The sequence below is a fragment of the Monodelphis domestica genome, chromosome 2 (genome assembly GCF_027887165.1).
Source record: "Monodelphis domestica isolate mMonDom1 chromosome 2, mMonDom1.pri, whole genome shotgun sequence".
NCBI lineage: Eukaryota > Metazoa > Chordata > Mammalia > Didelphimorphia > Didelphidae > Monodelphis > Monodelphis domestica.
Window position 1 is genome coordinate 89,991,352 of NC_077228.1, and position 14,693 is coordinate 90,006,044.

The 14,693-nt window shown below is 34.9% G+C and overlaps 1 long non-coding RNA gene across 1 annotated transcript in view; it reads left to right on the forward strand.

Moving 5' to 3' along the window:
• The first annotated feature begins 3,193 nt into the window (after nucleotides 1-3,193).
• LOC103097603 (uncharacterized) overlaps nucleotides 3,194-14,693 on the forward strand; it is a 148,945-nt gene continuing 137,445 nt past the window's right edge. The window contains exons 1-2 of the long non-coding RNA XR_001627744.2: nucleotides 3,194-3,271; nucleotides 9,318-9,638. This is a non-coding gene — a long non-coding RNA (uncharacterized LOC103097603). The remainder of the gene's footprint in view (nucleotides 3,272-9,317; nucleotides 9,639-14,693) is intronic.

Here is a 14,693-nt window from a genome sequence, read left to right on the forward strand (position 1 = left end):
TATTATTGAGTTTTAATTTTAAATTTTACACTTGTAACCAATACACAATATTTATTCTAAGATTGAAGGTAAGGGATTAGAAAAAAAATGATGCTAGACCTTGAAAAAAGATAATATGTTAAGTTATAATCATATAAAAATATATCCATGGACTGAAAAGTATATAAAAATATATTGTGGAAATCAGTGATCTCATTTTTACAAAGGAAGACCATTTTTATAAACTGAAAGACCAGAGTTATGAAATTATTGTTCAAGATAACTAATCACTCACATTTATATAGAACTTTAAAATTTCTAAAGAACTTTACAAATATTATCTTTTTTTATCCTCATTACAACCTTTGGAATTGATGCTGTTATTATCCCCATTTTGTAAAGGATGAAACAGAATTCCTATAGCATTTATTAAGTGCCAGACACTATGCAAAGTGTTTTACAAATATTATTTTATTTGATAATCATGATAACCTTGGGAAGTAGTTATTATCTTAACTTTACAGATGAGGAAACTGAGGCAGATAGAAAGTTATGTAGCTTGCCCAAGGTCACAAAGATGGGAAGTGGCTGAAGTGCTACTGATAGGCTGATTACTATATTTGAGAAAGGTACCATGAAAGGTACTCTTGAAAGGCTCTTTTATTTTACTTATAGCCATTTTTTTCTAAACTTAGGTTTTCCTGACTCCAGCTACAATGGTCTATCTATGGTACCACCAATCTTCTAAGAGCAACTTAAGACCACAAGGCATTAGACTTGAAACTGAAACTTGAGTCTTCTGCTTCTAGTTCATGGTACTTTCTATGACTTTCCTTTTGTGATAAGTTTAATTATTTTCTCTCTCTACTTTGAGGGGAATTTGGGAGGTAAGTAGACCAGACCCTATCCTTATGGGGATTTCCAGGGTGGAAACATTCTCCAATAATGAAGCTAGCCTCTTATCGGTAATTAATTACAGGGTCAGAGAGTAGAAAAGAATCTTGGGGGTTGTCTATTCCAACATATAAGCACAAGGTTTCCTGATAAAAACCTAATATTTGGTCATGAAGCCCCAGCTTTGAAGATCTCCAATCAAGAGGAACTCTTATTCTCTTGAAACTTTCCACTCTTCTTTTGGATAACACATTATTAGGAAGCTGTCCCCCCTCTCCCCCCGACAAGGTCTAAATTTGATTCTTTGCAACTTGCATATGTTGTTCTTAGTTATGCTTTCTCAGATCACACAGAACACACCTATTCCTTATTTCATATGACAAAATTTTAAATGATCAAGCCAACAAGCATGTATTAACAGGAGCTTACTATATTCTAGGCATTGTGATAAGTAATGATGGGGTGTTCAAAATAAACAAAAAGGACAGTCCCTTTCCTTAAGGAGCTACTTGAGGAAGGCAATGAGTAAGAAGTACCTAAGAATGGAGAGACAGTATTTACCTGGGGACTTGGTGGTGAAATCTAGAAAATCAAAAATGAAGCTGGGAGAAGAATGAAGGATGTCAGGCCTAGACCCTCATTCAAATGGAAGTTCCAAGAGGAATTTACCAATGGAAGAAGATGAGTGTAGTGAAAGAATCTTCCAGAGTGAGATGTTTAGATGAACAAAGGGTGCTTCTATATTGAGAAAGTACCTGAGGCATGATGTCTAAGTCCAAGGAACCAGTGCAACCAAGGGAGGAGGGAGATGTCTGAGCTAAGTTGCTTCCTTAGATGGAGGTTTGAGGTTCATAGCCCTTCCTTCCAATAATAGAGAGATAAGGCAGTAATGAGGTGGAGTAGCAAAGCTAAACAACTCTTAAAGGATGGGGAGATTATCCCAAATATGAGCTTCCTGGGATAGAGTGGAGGAATTAGTCATAGAAATCTCAGAGAATTGCAGCTGGTAAGAAACAGGATCTGACCAGGTCTAGCACTTCTGGTGTGAGGATTTTCTGAGCACTTTTCATCCATCCATCCATCCATCCATCCATCCATCCATCCATCCATCCACCAAGAGTCTTCTGCCTTCTAGTTCAAGGATATTTCTATTTAATTTTAAAGTCCTCCTTTTCAATGAATATAGAGTTTGCAATGGTCACACTTTAGTAAACTATCTCAGTAGATGGGCTAAAGTAGATATAGATGGTAATAGTGGGCCACAAATTCATTGGTCAATTGGGATTATCTACCCCAACCTGTGAGGCCTTCCCCTGATTTAATGAGTGACTGACAGCAATTTGTTCTACCTGTGAAGGCAGTTGAAGCAGGTACTTTGTTGAGATTAGAATTTGGTTAGACATCAAAGATGCCAAGATCATCTATTGTATCCTGGGCCATCACTAGTTGTTCTGACTTTTGTCTTCCACTGAACTTTGAAGACTCCAGAAGAAAGCATGTGCTTAATGACTGCATAATTTTGCCTCACTTAAATGTAATTCATACAAGAATCATATATATATATATATATGTGCATATATATATACACTTTTCATTTACAAATGTCTTACTATGAAGATTCTTCATGACATTAAAGTAATATTGGAGTTTAGAATCCTGAAGATTATGACATTTAAGAAAGCTCTAGCAAGTTCTATAAAGTTAGAAAAATATTGAGTTTGGACGGTTTAGCTCCAGCACTTCTTTTTGCAAGCTGGTTTTTTTTTCCCCCCATCAGGCTTGAAGTGAGGGAGCCTGTACTCCCATACATGAGATATGATTACTGTCCAGGAAGATGTTGTCCAGAAATTGAAATCAAGCTAATGTTATTGTCTCTCAGGGTCTTTTCAAATTCCTGTTCTTATTTCAGCAATACCTAATCTTTTAGAGTTGTTTTTCTTGTTTAGTTTTTGCTTATTTGTTTCTGAAACTATAGTATGTACCAATTATAAATTTGGAACAATTTGGACCTGGAAGATACTCTGGTTCCTCCCATACAAATATATAAATGTATATTACATCTGTTGTGAATTTTAGATTTAATCCACCCTGCTTAGTCTTTAGAATTTTATCAACCAGGAATGTATACACCCTCCCCCTTTAAGTATTAAGTGTGTGGGAGGAAGGTCTATAACCCAAGTGTGCCAGCAAGTGACAAATAAGAAACAACTGACTGACCCCCTGGGCTGTCCAAAAGCCAAGTTTTAAGCACTATTGGTACATGTGAGACACAGGAAGTGACATAAAGAATTGCCTTTATATTTTGCATCACTTCCTGTGAGAGGGCTGGGTGGTGAAACTTGACTGTGAAGGAGCTTGAGTGTGAGACCTTAGACTGCTTCCCTTAGATTGTCATGTGGTGAGTGCAAGGCTTACCTGCCCTTTCCTTGGTTTTTCTGGAGGCAACAGCCTCTGGAGAGGCCCCTCATTTTGGAGGAGGTTTCTTGGGTGGAAGCCATGTTAGATTTAATCCTCTGCCCTCCCTTCCCCCTTGGCCCCCTTGGGCCTCTGAACTCCTGCCTGGTATCTCTCACTTTTTCATCTCTTTCTTCCTTTCTTGATATCTTCACTCTATTGTAAAAAAAAAAAACACCATAAAATTCCATTCTGATGAGTATTTCTTGGGATTTAGAATTTAAATCCCTAGCAACCAACTAAAATATATATTCAGTCCAATCATAAGTTTTACCCCTAACACTGTTAAAGAGGTGAAAATTATCTCCTACTGGAAAAAAAAAAAGTGTCTCTGTTGGCCAAGGGTTTTAACCTAAACTTTGAGGAATCCAACTTGCCAAAGAGAAAAGTGATTTTTTTTTATTTCAAGTTAAGAGTCTTCTGTGACTGATAATGAAGAATCAATGATGCTTAGTTCAAAGATACTGATCACTTGATATTTGAACAATAGATAAAAAATATTTTAGTTTTAGGGATTCTGTGAAGATGAAATTAACTCTCCCCTACCTATTTTTAGATTTAAGCACCAGAAGTATATATACACCCCCATTTCATTCTTAAGTGGGGGAGGTCTGTGACCCATATCTGCTAAAGTGGATGATGAATAATAAAGGACTGACTGCCCCATGGGCAGTCCTAAGCAAAGCTAAAGCTACAATTGGTCCACCTAAATTGGAAGGAATGCACAGGAAGTGATGCAAAGAAGCATTTTTAAAAGCAGTTGCAATTTCCTGAGAGAGGAGTTCTATGGTGTTTGAAGTTTGAATTGGAGGCTGGTGAAGAATCTGCTTTGTGGTCCTGAGATTCTGAAATTTGGTGAAACTGTTCTTGAATCTCTCCCTTTGAACTACCATGTGGCTGAGTGAAAAGGCTGACTCCTTCTTCTGCTTTTCTGGAGAGACAAGCCTCTGGAGAGGCCCTTGTTTTGGAGAAGGCTTCATGGCTGGAACCCTAGCTTAGTTGACCTCTGGTTCCAGTCTCTGAAGCCCTGCCTGGCTCAAACTGGGCCAGAGTATTTGTCTACTCTACTCTCTCTCATTACTCTTACTTTCACTCTTTCTCCTTTTGTAAATAAACTGCCATAAAAAGGCATTCTGACTTGAATAATATATTTTCAGTGACCACATTTTTATACCTTTAGTCCAACCTTAATTTTAACCTTTATAGTTCTAAGGAGTGCATAACAGTGCATAGAACCTTCTACTAAGAATGTGAAGGGTTTACAACATGCATAATTATAAGCAATATCTATAGTAATAAAAACTGCAGATGTTTGGAGGTACTGAAGTAGTGTGTGAGCTGATAAATGTTTTCATCCAGGTCTCTGGGGGAAAATGTATAGCAACTTTAAGTTAAATCTGCATTATTGGCTTTTTTCTCCATTTCTTTAGCCTAGACAATCAACAAAACAATAAATAACTTTCTTAGTTACAACCTTTGCTGATTTCTAAGATTTATGTGTTGGAACTAGAAATATAACAATTAACTCTCCCAAGCCAACTAGAGCTGGCTCTGGTGCATCCCTATATTGACATATATAATATCAGAGCTTCTTGCTCCCCCTCCCTTTATTCTTCACTTCCTAGCCATATATTCAGGCCTTAGAGTGTTGACTGTATGTAGTATTACAATAAGGAGAAACAATTTGTCTGATGGCAAGAAACAGGCAGACCTAATGAACTTCTTTGATTCCTCCTTACCCTCAAAAAAATGATACAGTGTATTACATGCAGAACATACTTTACCACATTTGCTAAAGAATGGTACTTGTTTTAAGATGACTATCTTGGATCTTATCCAAGACCTTATCCAAGAGAAATAAGTTACAGAGTGCCAAAAGATATATCTTGGCAAAAATAAGTAGTTTCACATATAAATCTTTATCTTGGACTCTAAGGCCTCACTGTAGAAACAATACTGGGTAGGAAGGAAGGAAAAAAGAAAGGAAGGGAAAAAAGGAAGGAAAGAACTCACACACCAATTAACAAATAAATAAAAAGAAGATTGAATTTGAAAAAAAGGCTTCCAATTTAGGCAATGTCCAACTCCTATGCTTGCTATTTCACTTTAATTTTTGCAATATCTGTGGCTGACAGTCATAACAGTAGCTGATTATGTCATTTGGATGAATCATTTTTCTTTTCTTGGATTCAGGTTCTTTATCTAGAATATGAGGAAACTGCATTAGATGAAATATGATTTATCTTACTGCTTCATGGTTCTATGGGTTGCTGCCATTTTCAACTAAGTCTTCAGGTGTACATTCTATTAATTAATCCAGGCTAGGTAGCCCTAAATCTAATTTCCTTTAGTCCCATTTGATTAAGTTACTTTCTACTTCTTATTTCCAGGTGGACCCACCTCTAGCTTTTCACTACTAACTACTAATGAAATTAAAGTTAATTCGAAAGAGTCATAGAACCAGACACTTTTCTTTCAGAAAGGATGTGATCTGCCACCCATCATTGGATTATAAGTCATTTGGGGCACTCTGCTGAAAGGACATTACCAATAAACTAAAATACTTCCCCAACCTATCATTTCAACTAAGAATTCATGGACATATCAATGTGGCAGTGTATTCTCAAGCTTTCTTCCCTACGAATATGCAGAAATTTTACTGGTAACAACATATTTAATATGATTTTGCTAAATAGTTTGTATAACTAAAAACATCTTAGATCCATTCACTATAATTGTTAGGAGATATTGAACATATATATTGAATATTTGTCATATTTGTTTTTAGTATATTTTTTAGTATTTTTTTAAAATAATGTTGCTTAGAAAAATAAAAATATAGTCCAGCAATGTTTGAAAGTCTGAAATTTGGGTCAGCACTGCCACCCAAAGCAATACTTTTGTGCTTCTTGATGTAGCATTTTAACATTACGCCTCATAGCTTTCCTGTCAGCAAAATGACGATGATATTCATTTGACTCATGGGGATGGTATAAGGATTAATTAGATAATCTTTATAAAATGCTTTGGAGATGAAAAGTGCTAAGCATTATTATTATGCTTATTATTTCAATCTTGACTCATCTCTGTTCCTAAAGGACTTAATCTAGTATTTGGATAGCAATCAACATTTCCATTCATCAAAGCTCTGAAAATAGCTTCAGAACCTTAGCAAAACTTCATCTCAAATATCCTCCTTTAGAGGTTGTCTCTTACTGAAGTAGCAGACATCCGTTTACCACATTAAACTCAATCTAATGTTGTCATACTTATTCAAATAGACCTTAAGTAGCATAAGCTCTTTCCCCAGTAATTGATCTCTTTTAGTGGATTTTGGATATTGATTTGGCAAAATGTATATACTGGAAAAATAATAACTTGGAATGGATGGAATGCTTGGGTTGGTGTCAAGATAAGCTAGATTCAAGTCTGTTCTATGACATTTACTAGTTGTGTTATGCTAGGCTAGTCACTGAATCTCTTTGAGTCTCAGGAAATATTCTGGGACATAAATATTAAGGTATAAAATATGTCATATATAATATATGTATATATCATATATAACCTAATTTAGAGAATAAAATAATGCACTTAAAATTCAAATATGGCATGACATTGTAATGAATATACTATGCAATTTACACATATTAGCTATATACTATACCATCAATACTTAATTATATGCACATATTATATCATATATAAGTATTTGTGACATATAATGTATCATAAGCATATGTATGTTTTATATGTCATTCATTTGATATGATGTATAAATGTTTATTATAAATACAATATGTACACACATTATATTGTGTATGTTCACACATAAAATGTATAAATACATATATATTATATAAATTATATCTTAGATTATTTAATATATAATATATTAATATATTACATTACATTATATCACATCATATCATATCTTATCACATTATATCATACCATATTATATTATACTATATCATATATTATATAATAATATACTATACATCAGTCCTGACTGAGGAGAGTCTGACTAAGAGACTAATGAGATTAGAGTGAAATGGTACAGCAAAGCTTTATTGGAGGCAAGGAGGACAAGGGAGGAAGGGAGGAAAGGAGCAGTAATGGAGAGAGAGGCCTGAAGGCAAGAGAGGCAACTACAGACTCACATCTGAGTGAGGGGAGGGAAATGGGAAAAGGTATTAGGGAGGCATCACCACCACCAAAGGTGGCTACTGAGTCTCCGCCTGAGTGGAGATAGATTAATGTTTTTATCGGGTTGTTGTCAAGGATGAGGAAACTTGGATTGCCTCTGTTGGTTCAGGTGAGCTTCTTGGACTCAGTTCAGTGAGTGATCCTATGGGTGGGAGGTTTTGGTTTCTGAGTGTGGGGAGAAGTTCCCAGGCTTCATGGTTAGCCATACAGGATGGACTAAGGAATGAAAAGAGTCTTGGTGTCCTACCAGACAGGTGTTGGGGCTGGCAGATGCTGGGGTGGAGGGATTTTGGTTTTTATAGAGATGATGGGAAGGGGGATTTTGGTCTCATAATCTATCACTATATTATATTAAATTGTATTGTATCATGTTATGTTATGTTCTATTCCATTATATTATGTGTGGGCATGTATGTATGTGTTGTTGAATGTAGCAGCTGACCATCAGATGATTTTGCTGGGTTTCTAGAGCCACAATTATCTGAGAATAGATCAAACCACTTTCCTTCCTCCCCACCCTTTGGCTACTGACATCGTTCCCAGTTTTTGGACTTTTAGTTGTTAATACAAAACCATGTATGTAATCTCTTCTCCAGGCTGTGCCTCTAAAATTTATTTAAACCATATTCTGGTTGTCCCTCATATATACTCCCATGCTCCATTGTCGTGAGGGACCCTGGTTTATAATATTTTTGCCTTGATTAAAGACTTTTTTATTATTAATTTGGTAGTTTTGTTTTATTCAGGTTGATAGATCAATTGATAGATGATAGATTAAATAGAGATGTAGACATAGATAGATTAGATAGAGATATAGACATAGATATATGTGCATGTGCATACACATGAACATACATACTCACACACAATAATGACTCTGTGCAGGAAGTCCCATGCTAGGTACCCTCTGTACTGATGAAATCATCAATACTTCAAGTTTTTAGATAGCTAAGTAGTGGAGTATATCTAGAATATCAGATCAGAAATCAGGAAGATCTGAGTTTAAACACAACCTTAAATACTTACTAGTTGTTACTTACCCTCTTCTTGTTCAAGTTTCCTCAAATATAAAATGGGAACACATAATATTAACGCCTTCCTCTACAGACCAAACAAGCTTTGAGAAGAACAATCACTAATGTTGGTACCCCTGTTGATGCCACTACTGCAATGTTCCTGCTGCTACTATACCTTGTGCCTGAGAGAAGCCTCACTACTTCTTCTCTTAGGAACATTTTAAAATAAACTTGTCTACATGAAAACTCCCTCAATTTCCATATTCTATGATCAATTTCTCTCTTCCTGAATTGGAAACACCCCCTAGAATCTTCAGCAACCTAAGTCTCCTTTCAAGACAATCAATCTAAAACTTGACAGAAGGACTGAGACAGAGAAATATTGATTGTATCATATGGATATAAGTACTGTAATTACTGCTTAAAAACAAAGACATTGGAAGGCAGAAAGCAATGTACCCTATTACTGGCACTTCCAGAGATGGGAATTCCTGGAAAATGTCATTTTTGAGCCCAAAATTCTGTTTTGAAAAGGGCAGATTTGGCTTATGTTCCATAAAGTTCTATGGGACCACAGCCATGCTCTTTCATTTGTGAATTATCCATGGTTTCTTACACACTACAGGGAAGAGTTGAATATTTGTGATAGAGACATAGTCATTGCTTTGTAGTGATCTTCAATGCACAAATCAAGGTGATTTGGTTATAATGATTCTTTAGAGTGCCACATCTATCACATACCTTGACAGTTATTTTTTTTATTGACAGGGTATACACATCCCTATATGTCTATTCTGCATTGGATCCAATATAATTTGAATTAATTTGATCAAACAAAACTCTTTCTTCTAAAGTCATTGAAGTCCAGTGTCAAGAAAAAAGCCAGGATGACTAGAGATGGCTAAGGATGCAGTGGATGATCTTGGCTTCTTTGATGTGTAACCAAGTCTTCATATGCTTGTAGCAGAACTAGCTCACTGAAGGACTTGAGTATTGTTGGTTAACCTCAACCTGGTTTATCCTGTCTTCTGAAATGTTTTTTACTGGGATGTGGCCACTACAAGATGCTACTGCTTCTTCAACCCACAGGTAAGAGTTGGGTAGATCCTAAAGATATATGAGGAGCCCTGAATAGGTCCTTCCTGAACACTTCATACAACCCTGACCTAGGACATAAATACCACACCCTTACTGGGTTGTGATCTTCACAGCTCTTATAGACATAAATACCACACCCTTACTGGGTTGTGATCTTCACAGCTCTTATAGCAAGGAAGGAATTCTCATAACAAGGTTTCCTATACCCATTAAATAACAGACCATTTGTGTGTTTAATGATATGTAAATAAACAATGGAGATAAAAACAGAATCCAAGCAAAAAAATATCACTTTTATTTGGGAAATGATAGAAGAGGGAAGAACAAGGAAGGCTTCCTGGAAGAGGTGGCATTTAGGCTAATTCTCAAAGCATGGGTAGATTTTCAATAAATAGACATTGAGGGAATTGAGGTTGTCAGAGAATATTCGAGGAATGGTTAGAAAAGTGAAAGAGGTCCCTACAAAAGTAGTGTGTGAGTATAGGGAGTTGCAAATAGTCTACTTAAAAGATAAGCATGGTGGAAATCAAGATAGAAGACTAAATATGTTCTTTTGTTTTTCTTCAAGATACACAAAAACTTAATGAGATAAATTAAAACCCTAAATTCTTCAACTAGTCTCTTTGACAGTATGACAAACCTTTATTTCAAGTTATAACAAGATAGATTTATGATTTAATCTAATACTTGAATTTGAATTTCCAATTCTAGTGATAAGTATCATTGAAGTATATAAATACATAACTATCTCTTCTAAGTAATAATCTTTTATATGACTCAATTTAATATTACACAAATGTATTATGTCCTCATTTTAAAAGAAATGTTAGAGATCTCAGTTTCTTGAAACTAGATCATACCATCATACATATGTAAAAGAAGTAACATTTGTTCTTTATACAGATATGATTGCTCTAGTTCCATCCTGTTGCTCTATTCCAGCTTAATTTAGAGAAAATTACAATATACTGTTAATATATTTCAAAGTATGCTAATATATTTTACTTTGACCATATGGGGAAAGTAAATATAGATCCTCTTTCCTACTAAGGCAGTATCTATTAATAGGATCTATGACTACAATGACATGTAAAATAGGATACAAGACTTTGTTTCTGCTTTATATATTAAGCGAAGATTTTATGGATATTGATTGTTAAAATCCTATAATAAAAAGTAATTGTGACTAGCATATGAAATCTGTGGGGATGGAAACACATCACTTTTAGGTCACTGAATTAGTATATCCAATGCAATACCCACAAAGACAGATCTTGGGTTCCATAAAACAAGATATTCTGTGCCTTAGATATGTCTCTGTCTTTATTTATAAAGATAGTAGAATTATAGACAGTGAACATATTCTTTCAGAGGCCTTTGTCAGTTTAGTCAAACAGCATCATCTCCAGAAAACAATGGGGAGATAAAAGAATTATTCTAAACCCAGGTATGGCAAAACAACTTCTTAAAGCTCTAGTTTAGAGCTTCAGAGAATGAAGAAACTTAAAGAGACCAAAAAGATGTTACTTTTAAATTTGGTTCATCCTAGCTTTAAGGATCCTTACATAAGTTGTGATTCTGTCTCTTGTTAAAGTTCTTATACTCAAATAGACTAAAAGAGGACAGAAAGGAACGTTCTATTTCAGTGGTGGCCCTATACTGAAAAGCCTAGGAAAATAGAAATATAGGGAGCCGTATTTAGTTATTTCTTAATGGACAGTACCACTGGTTTATCACTTTTTTGAGATTAACATATGAGATGTGTTGCAATTAAGTAAGAGTTTGTTTAAGTTACAAAATCAGCAGCATCTGTGACTTACAGATTTTTTACATTTTGGGAGATGTCTATGCAGTCTACAGAGAACAATAAGAATATATTATATTCATATGTAATGCTTTCTTATTTAAGGTTACAAAGTTTTTTATGTATGTATGTTATGCATATATGATCAAATATTATTCTTTATATATATATATATATATATATATATATAAAATCTCATGAGGTAAGTAGAGCAATTTTTATTTTCGCCATTTTGCAGATTAAGAAACTAAATCGTAGAGAGTTTTAAGTAATTTTTTTCAATTTACACAAGTAGTAGTTGGTGGACTTGTGGCTCAAGCACATGTCTCTCTAAATGCAAGTCCAGAGTTCTGTCCACTATATGATCAGCCCACTATATTTTGTTGTTATCATTGTTCAGTTGTTTTGGTTATGTCCAACTCTTCATAACTCCATTGTGGTATTCATGGAAAAGATATTGAAGAGGTTTGACATTTTTTTCCAGATCATTTTAACAAATGAAGGAGTGAGACAAACAGGATTAAATGACTTGTCCAGGGTCACACAGCTAAGCTATCTTGAGTATCTGAGATCTAATTTTAACTTAGGTCTTCCTGTATCCAGCTCTGGCACTCTATCCACTGAACCCTCTAGCTGTTCTGCCCCACTATATATTGTATCAGTAGAGACACTATGTAAGTTTCTATTTTTACCTTAATCAGGCTTTTTTCAGATGTGTTATAATACATATTCGCAATTTTCTTATTTCCAAGATTTTTTCCCCTGCTATTATATCTATGACTTGCTGTTGTCCTCATTCTTTATGTCTTTTTTCTTTAAAATACAATTTGATTATATCTTCCTCTAAAACAAATCCACTTACATTAATCTAAATTCACTCTACTTCATATTTCCTACTGTAGTGTCTCTTGTTTGGGACTATTATTGAATATTTATTACTACTCAATTTAAGCCCCCACCAGGAACAAGTGGCAACAAAGTACCACTTTGATATTCACAGTAACCCATTTATTTACTCTTCAATTTCATAAGTATCAACATATAAGCATCAGAAGTATCAGAAGATTTATGAGAGGCAGAAAGAAAATTGGGATGTTTCCATTTCTTTTTTTTTTCAGGTGGATGAAAACCAAGACACTTAGAAACAGCATGTGAACTAGCTTAGCATATAGTTCACAAACTGAGCTATGTTTATAAAACATTTATTCAAAATCTCATTACTTCAATGTACTGCATTTGTATGATTCCATCAATGATGGCCCTATAAAAATAATTTTGGATTAACCAGAAAACTATCTAGGTTGTCTGAGAAAGAATGGAAAGGCAGAGGTATAGTTATATGATATTACAACTATTTGGAATTCACTCCATACACTTCAATTCCTGAGCAAGCATCTCATCTTGGCACTTCTACCTGCTTACATAATATTGCTTGGAGCAGAAATCCTACTTCTTTGAGTTAAACCATGTAGTCCCACTTCTTTCTCTAAAGGTGGGTAAAAGAAAAAGATAGAATAGCTCTTTTGTGCAAGGATCATATTAACCGAGTACACATTCTCCTAAAAATGAAAGTCCTTGGAGACTTTTCCAGTGTGTTTGGAAAATTATTATCTTCATGAAGCAAGGACTGGTGGGGAGAATATAAGAGAGCCTGTGCTTATCTGTGCTCTCACAGTGGAAATCTATGGGTAGGAAAAATAAGAAACTGTGATGCCCCTTGCCTTTTGTCTTTAAACATTCATAAAATGCAGGAAATGTGTCTGACAAAGTATTGCCCCATAATAGCATCAGCTATAGCTGCCATAGCTGGAATGAAAAATGCATTAATCCCTATAGAGTGATATATAAGACTCTGTTTATTGTGGAAAATTAATATTGAATTGTGATATCTTTTCTGAAATTATTTTTCCTCTTTTCTGTCCCTCAGAGTCAGGATGAAACCATCTGATTCTAAGGGGAAGCTAAAATAGTTTCTTCCCTCACACTTTGAAATTGGGTTGGAATGTCCCTTTTGTTAAGACCTTTGTTAAGGATGAAATACTTAAGGGCAGGGCTGAGCAACCACTTGACCCAATTGAATAATTAAATGAAATCAGTAAGTTCTAGCCACCATATTAGAAAATCTGGTGGCCTGACCATATGGTGGGGAGTATAGGGCATGTTGGTAACCTCCTGAGACCTACATCTTCCTGTAATGAAGTAATTAGAAAGGTGTTGGGATATCTAAGTTTGCTTCCTCAGTGGCTATTTACCAATAAGATGTCTTGGGATGTCCAGGGAAACGACTGAGTAGTGAGATCACAAGGGGTATATATTGTCCTGACTATGAGGAATCCTCTATCTTTTGTCCCTCTTTTGTTGCACTTTTTTTTTCTTTTGCCACTCTCTCTTTTGCCCTGCTCTTTGATCCTACTTGATCTCTTGTTCACCCATTATGGTTGTGGAGTAGATCTACTTGTCTTTCCAGATTGTCTTGAGGGTTGATTAATAAATTAAATAAAAATTTTAAAAATTGTCTCAAGAATTTCAATTATTATTTCAAAGATCTGGAAACAAAATTAAGGTTATCAATTTATATTTTGTTGTCCAGTCACTTTCCGTTGTGTCTGACTCTGTGTCCCCATTAGGGATTTTCATGTGATAAGTTTGATTATTGATTAGGGATCATCATTTTTTAAAAATTGAAATTGTTGATTTATTAATCTGATTTTGTAGTAAAAGATAATTTCAGATATTAGTAAATTGAATAGTGGAGGTGCCATTAAATATTTAGAATCTAATTGTAAGCACTTTAATCTAACCATGCATAATGATTTAGAATATATAATCACATTAATCATACAAGTGTTTTAGAGTGGCTGTTTTTCTTTTACCCACACTTTTCTGTCCACGTGAAACCTGTTGACACCTTCACAGAGACTCAAAGAGATCAATCTCAAACAAGAAAACTCCAAACAAACCACAAAAGACCAGAACAGAATGAGGTTGCAGAGTCTTTCTTCAGTTTTTCCTGTTTGCTTTGCCCTGATTTTTCCCATTATTTTTGACATAATCACTTGCTTTAAACATAAATAAGTAGCTTTGTTCCTTTTTTTGTGTTTGTCTATAAAAATCTGTAAATATTCCTATGCAGGGTCTTGGAACAATCTGCAATGTCTTTAGATCTATTGATTCTGTATGCCTTGTAGACACATTAGTCAGTGTAGCAGAACGTGTGTTCCCACAGACTAGTTTTCTTTACA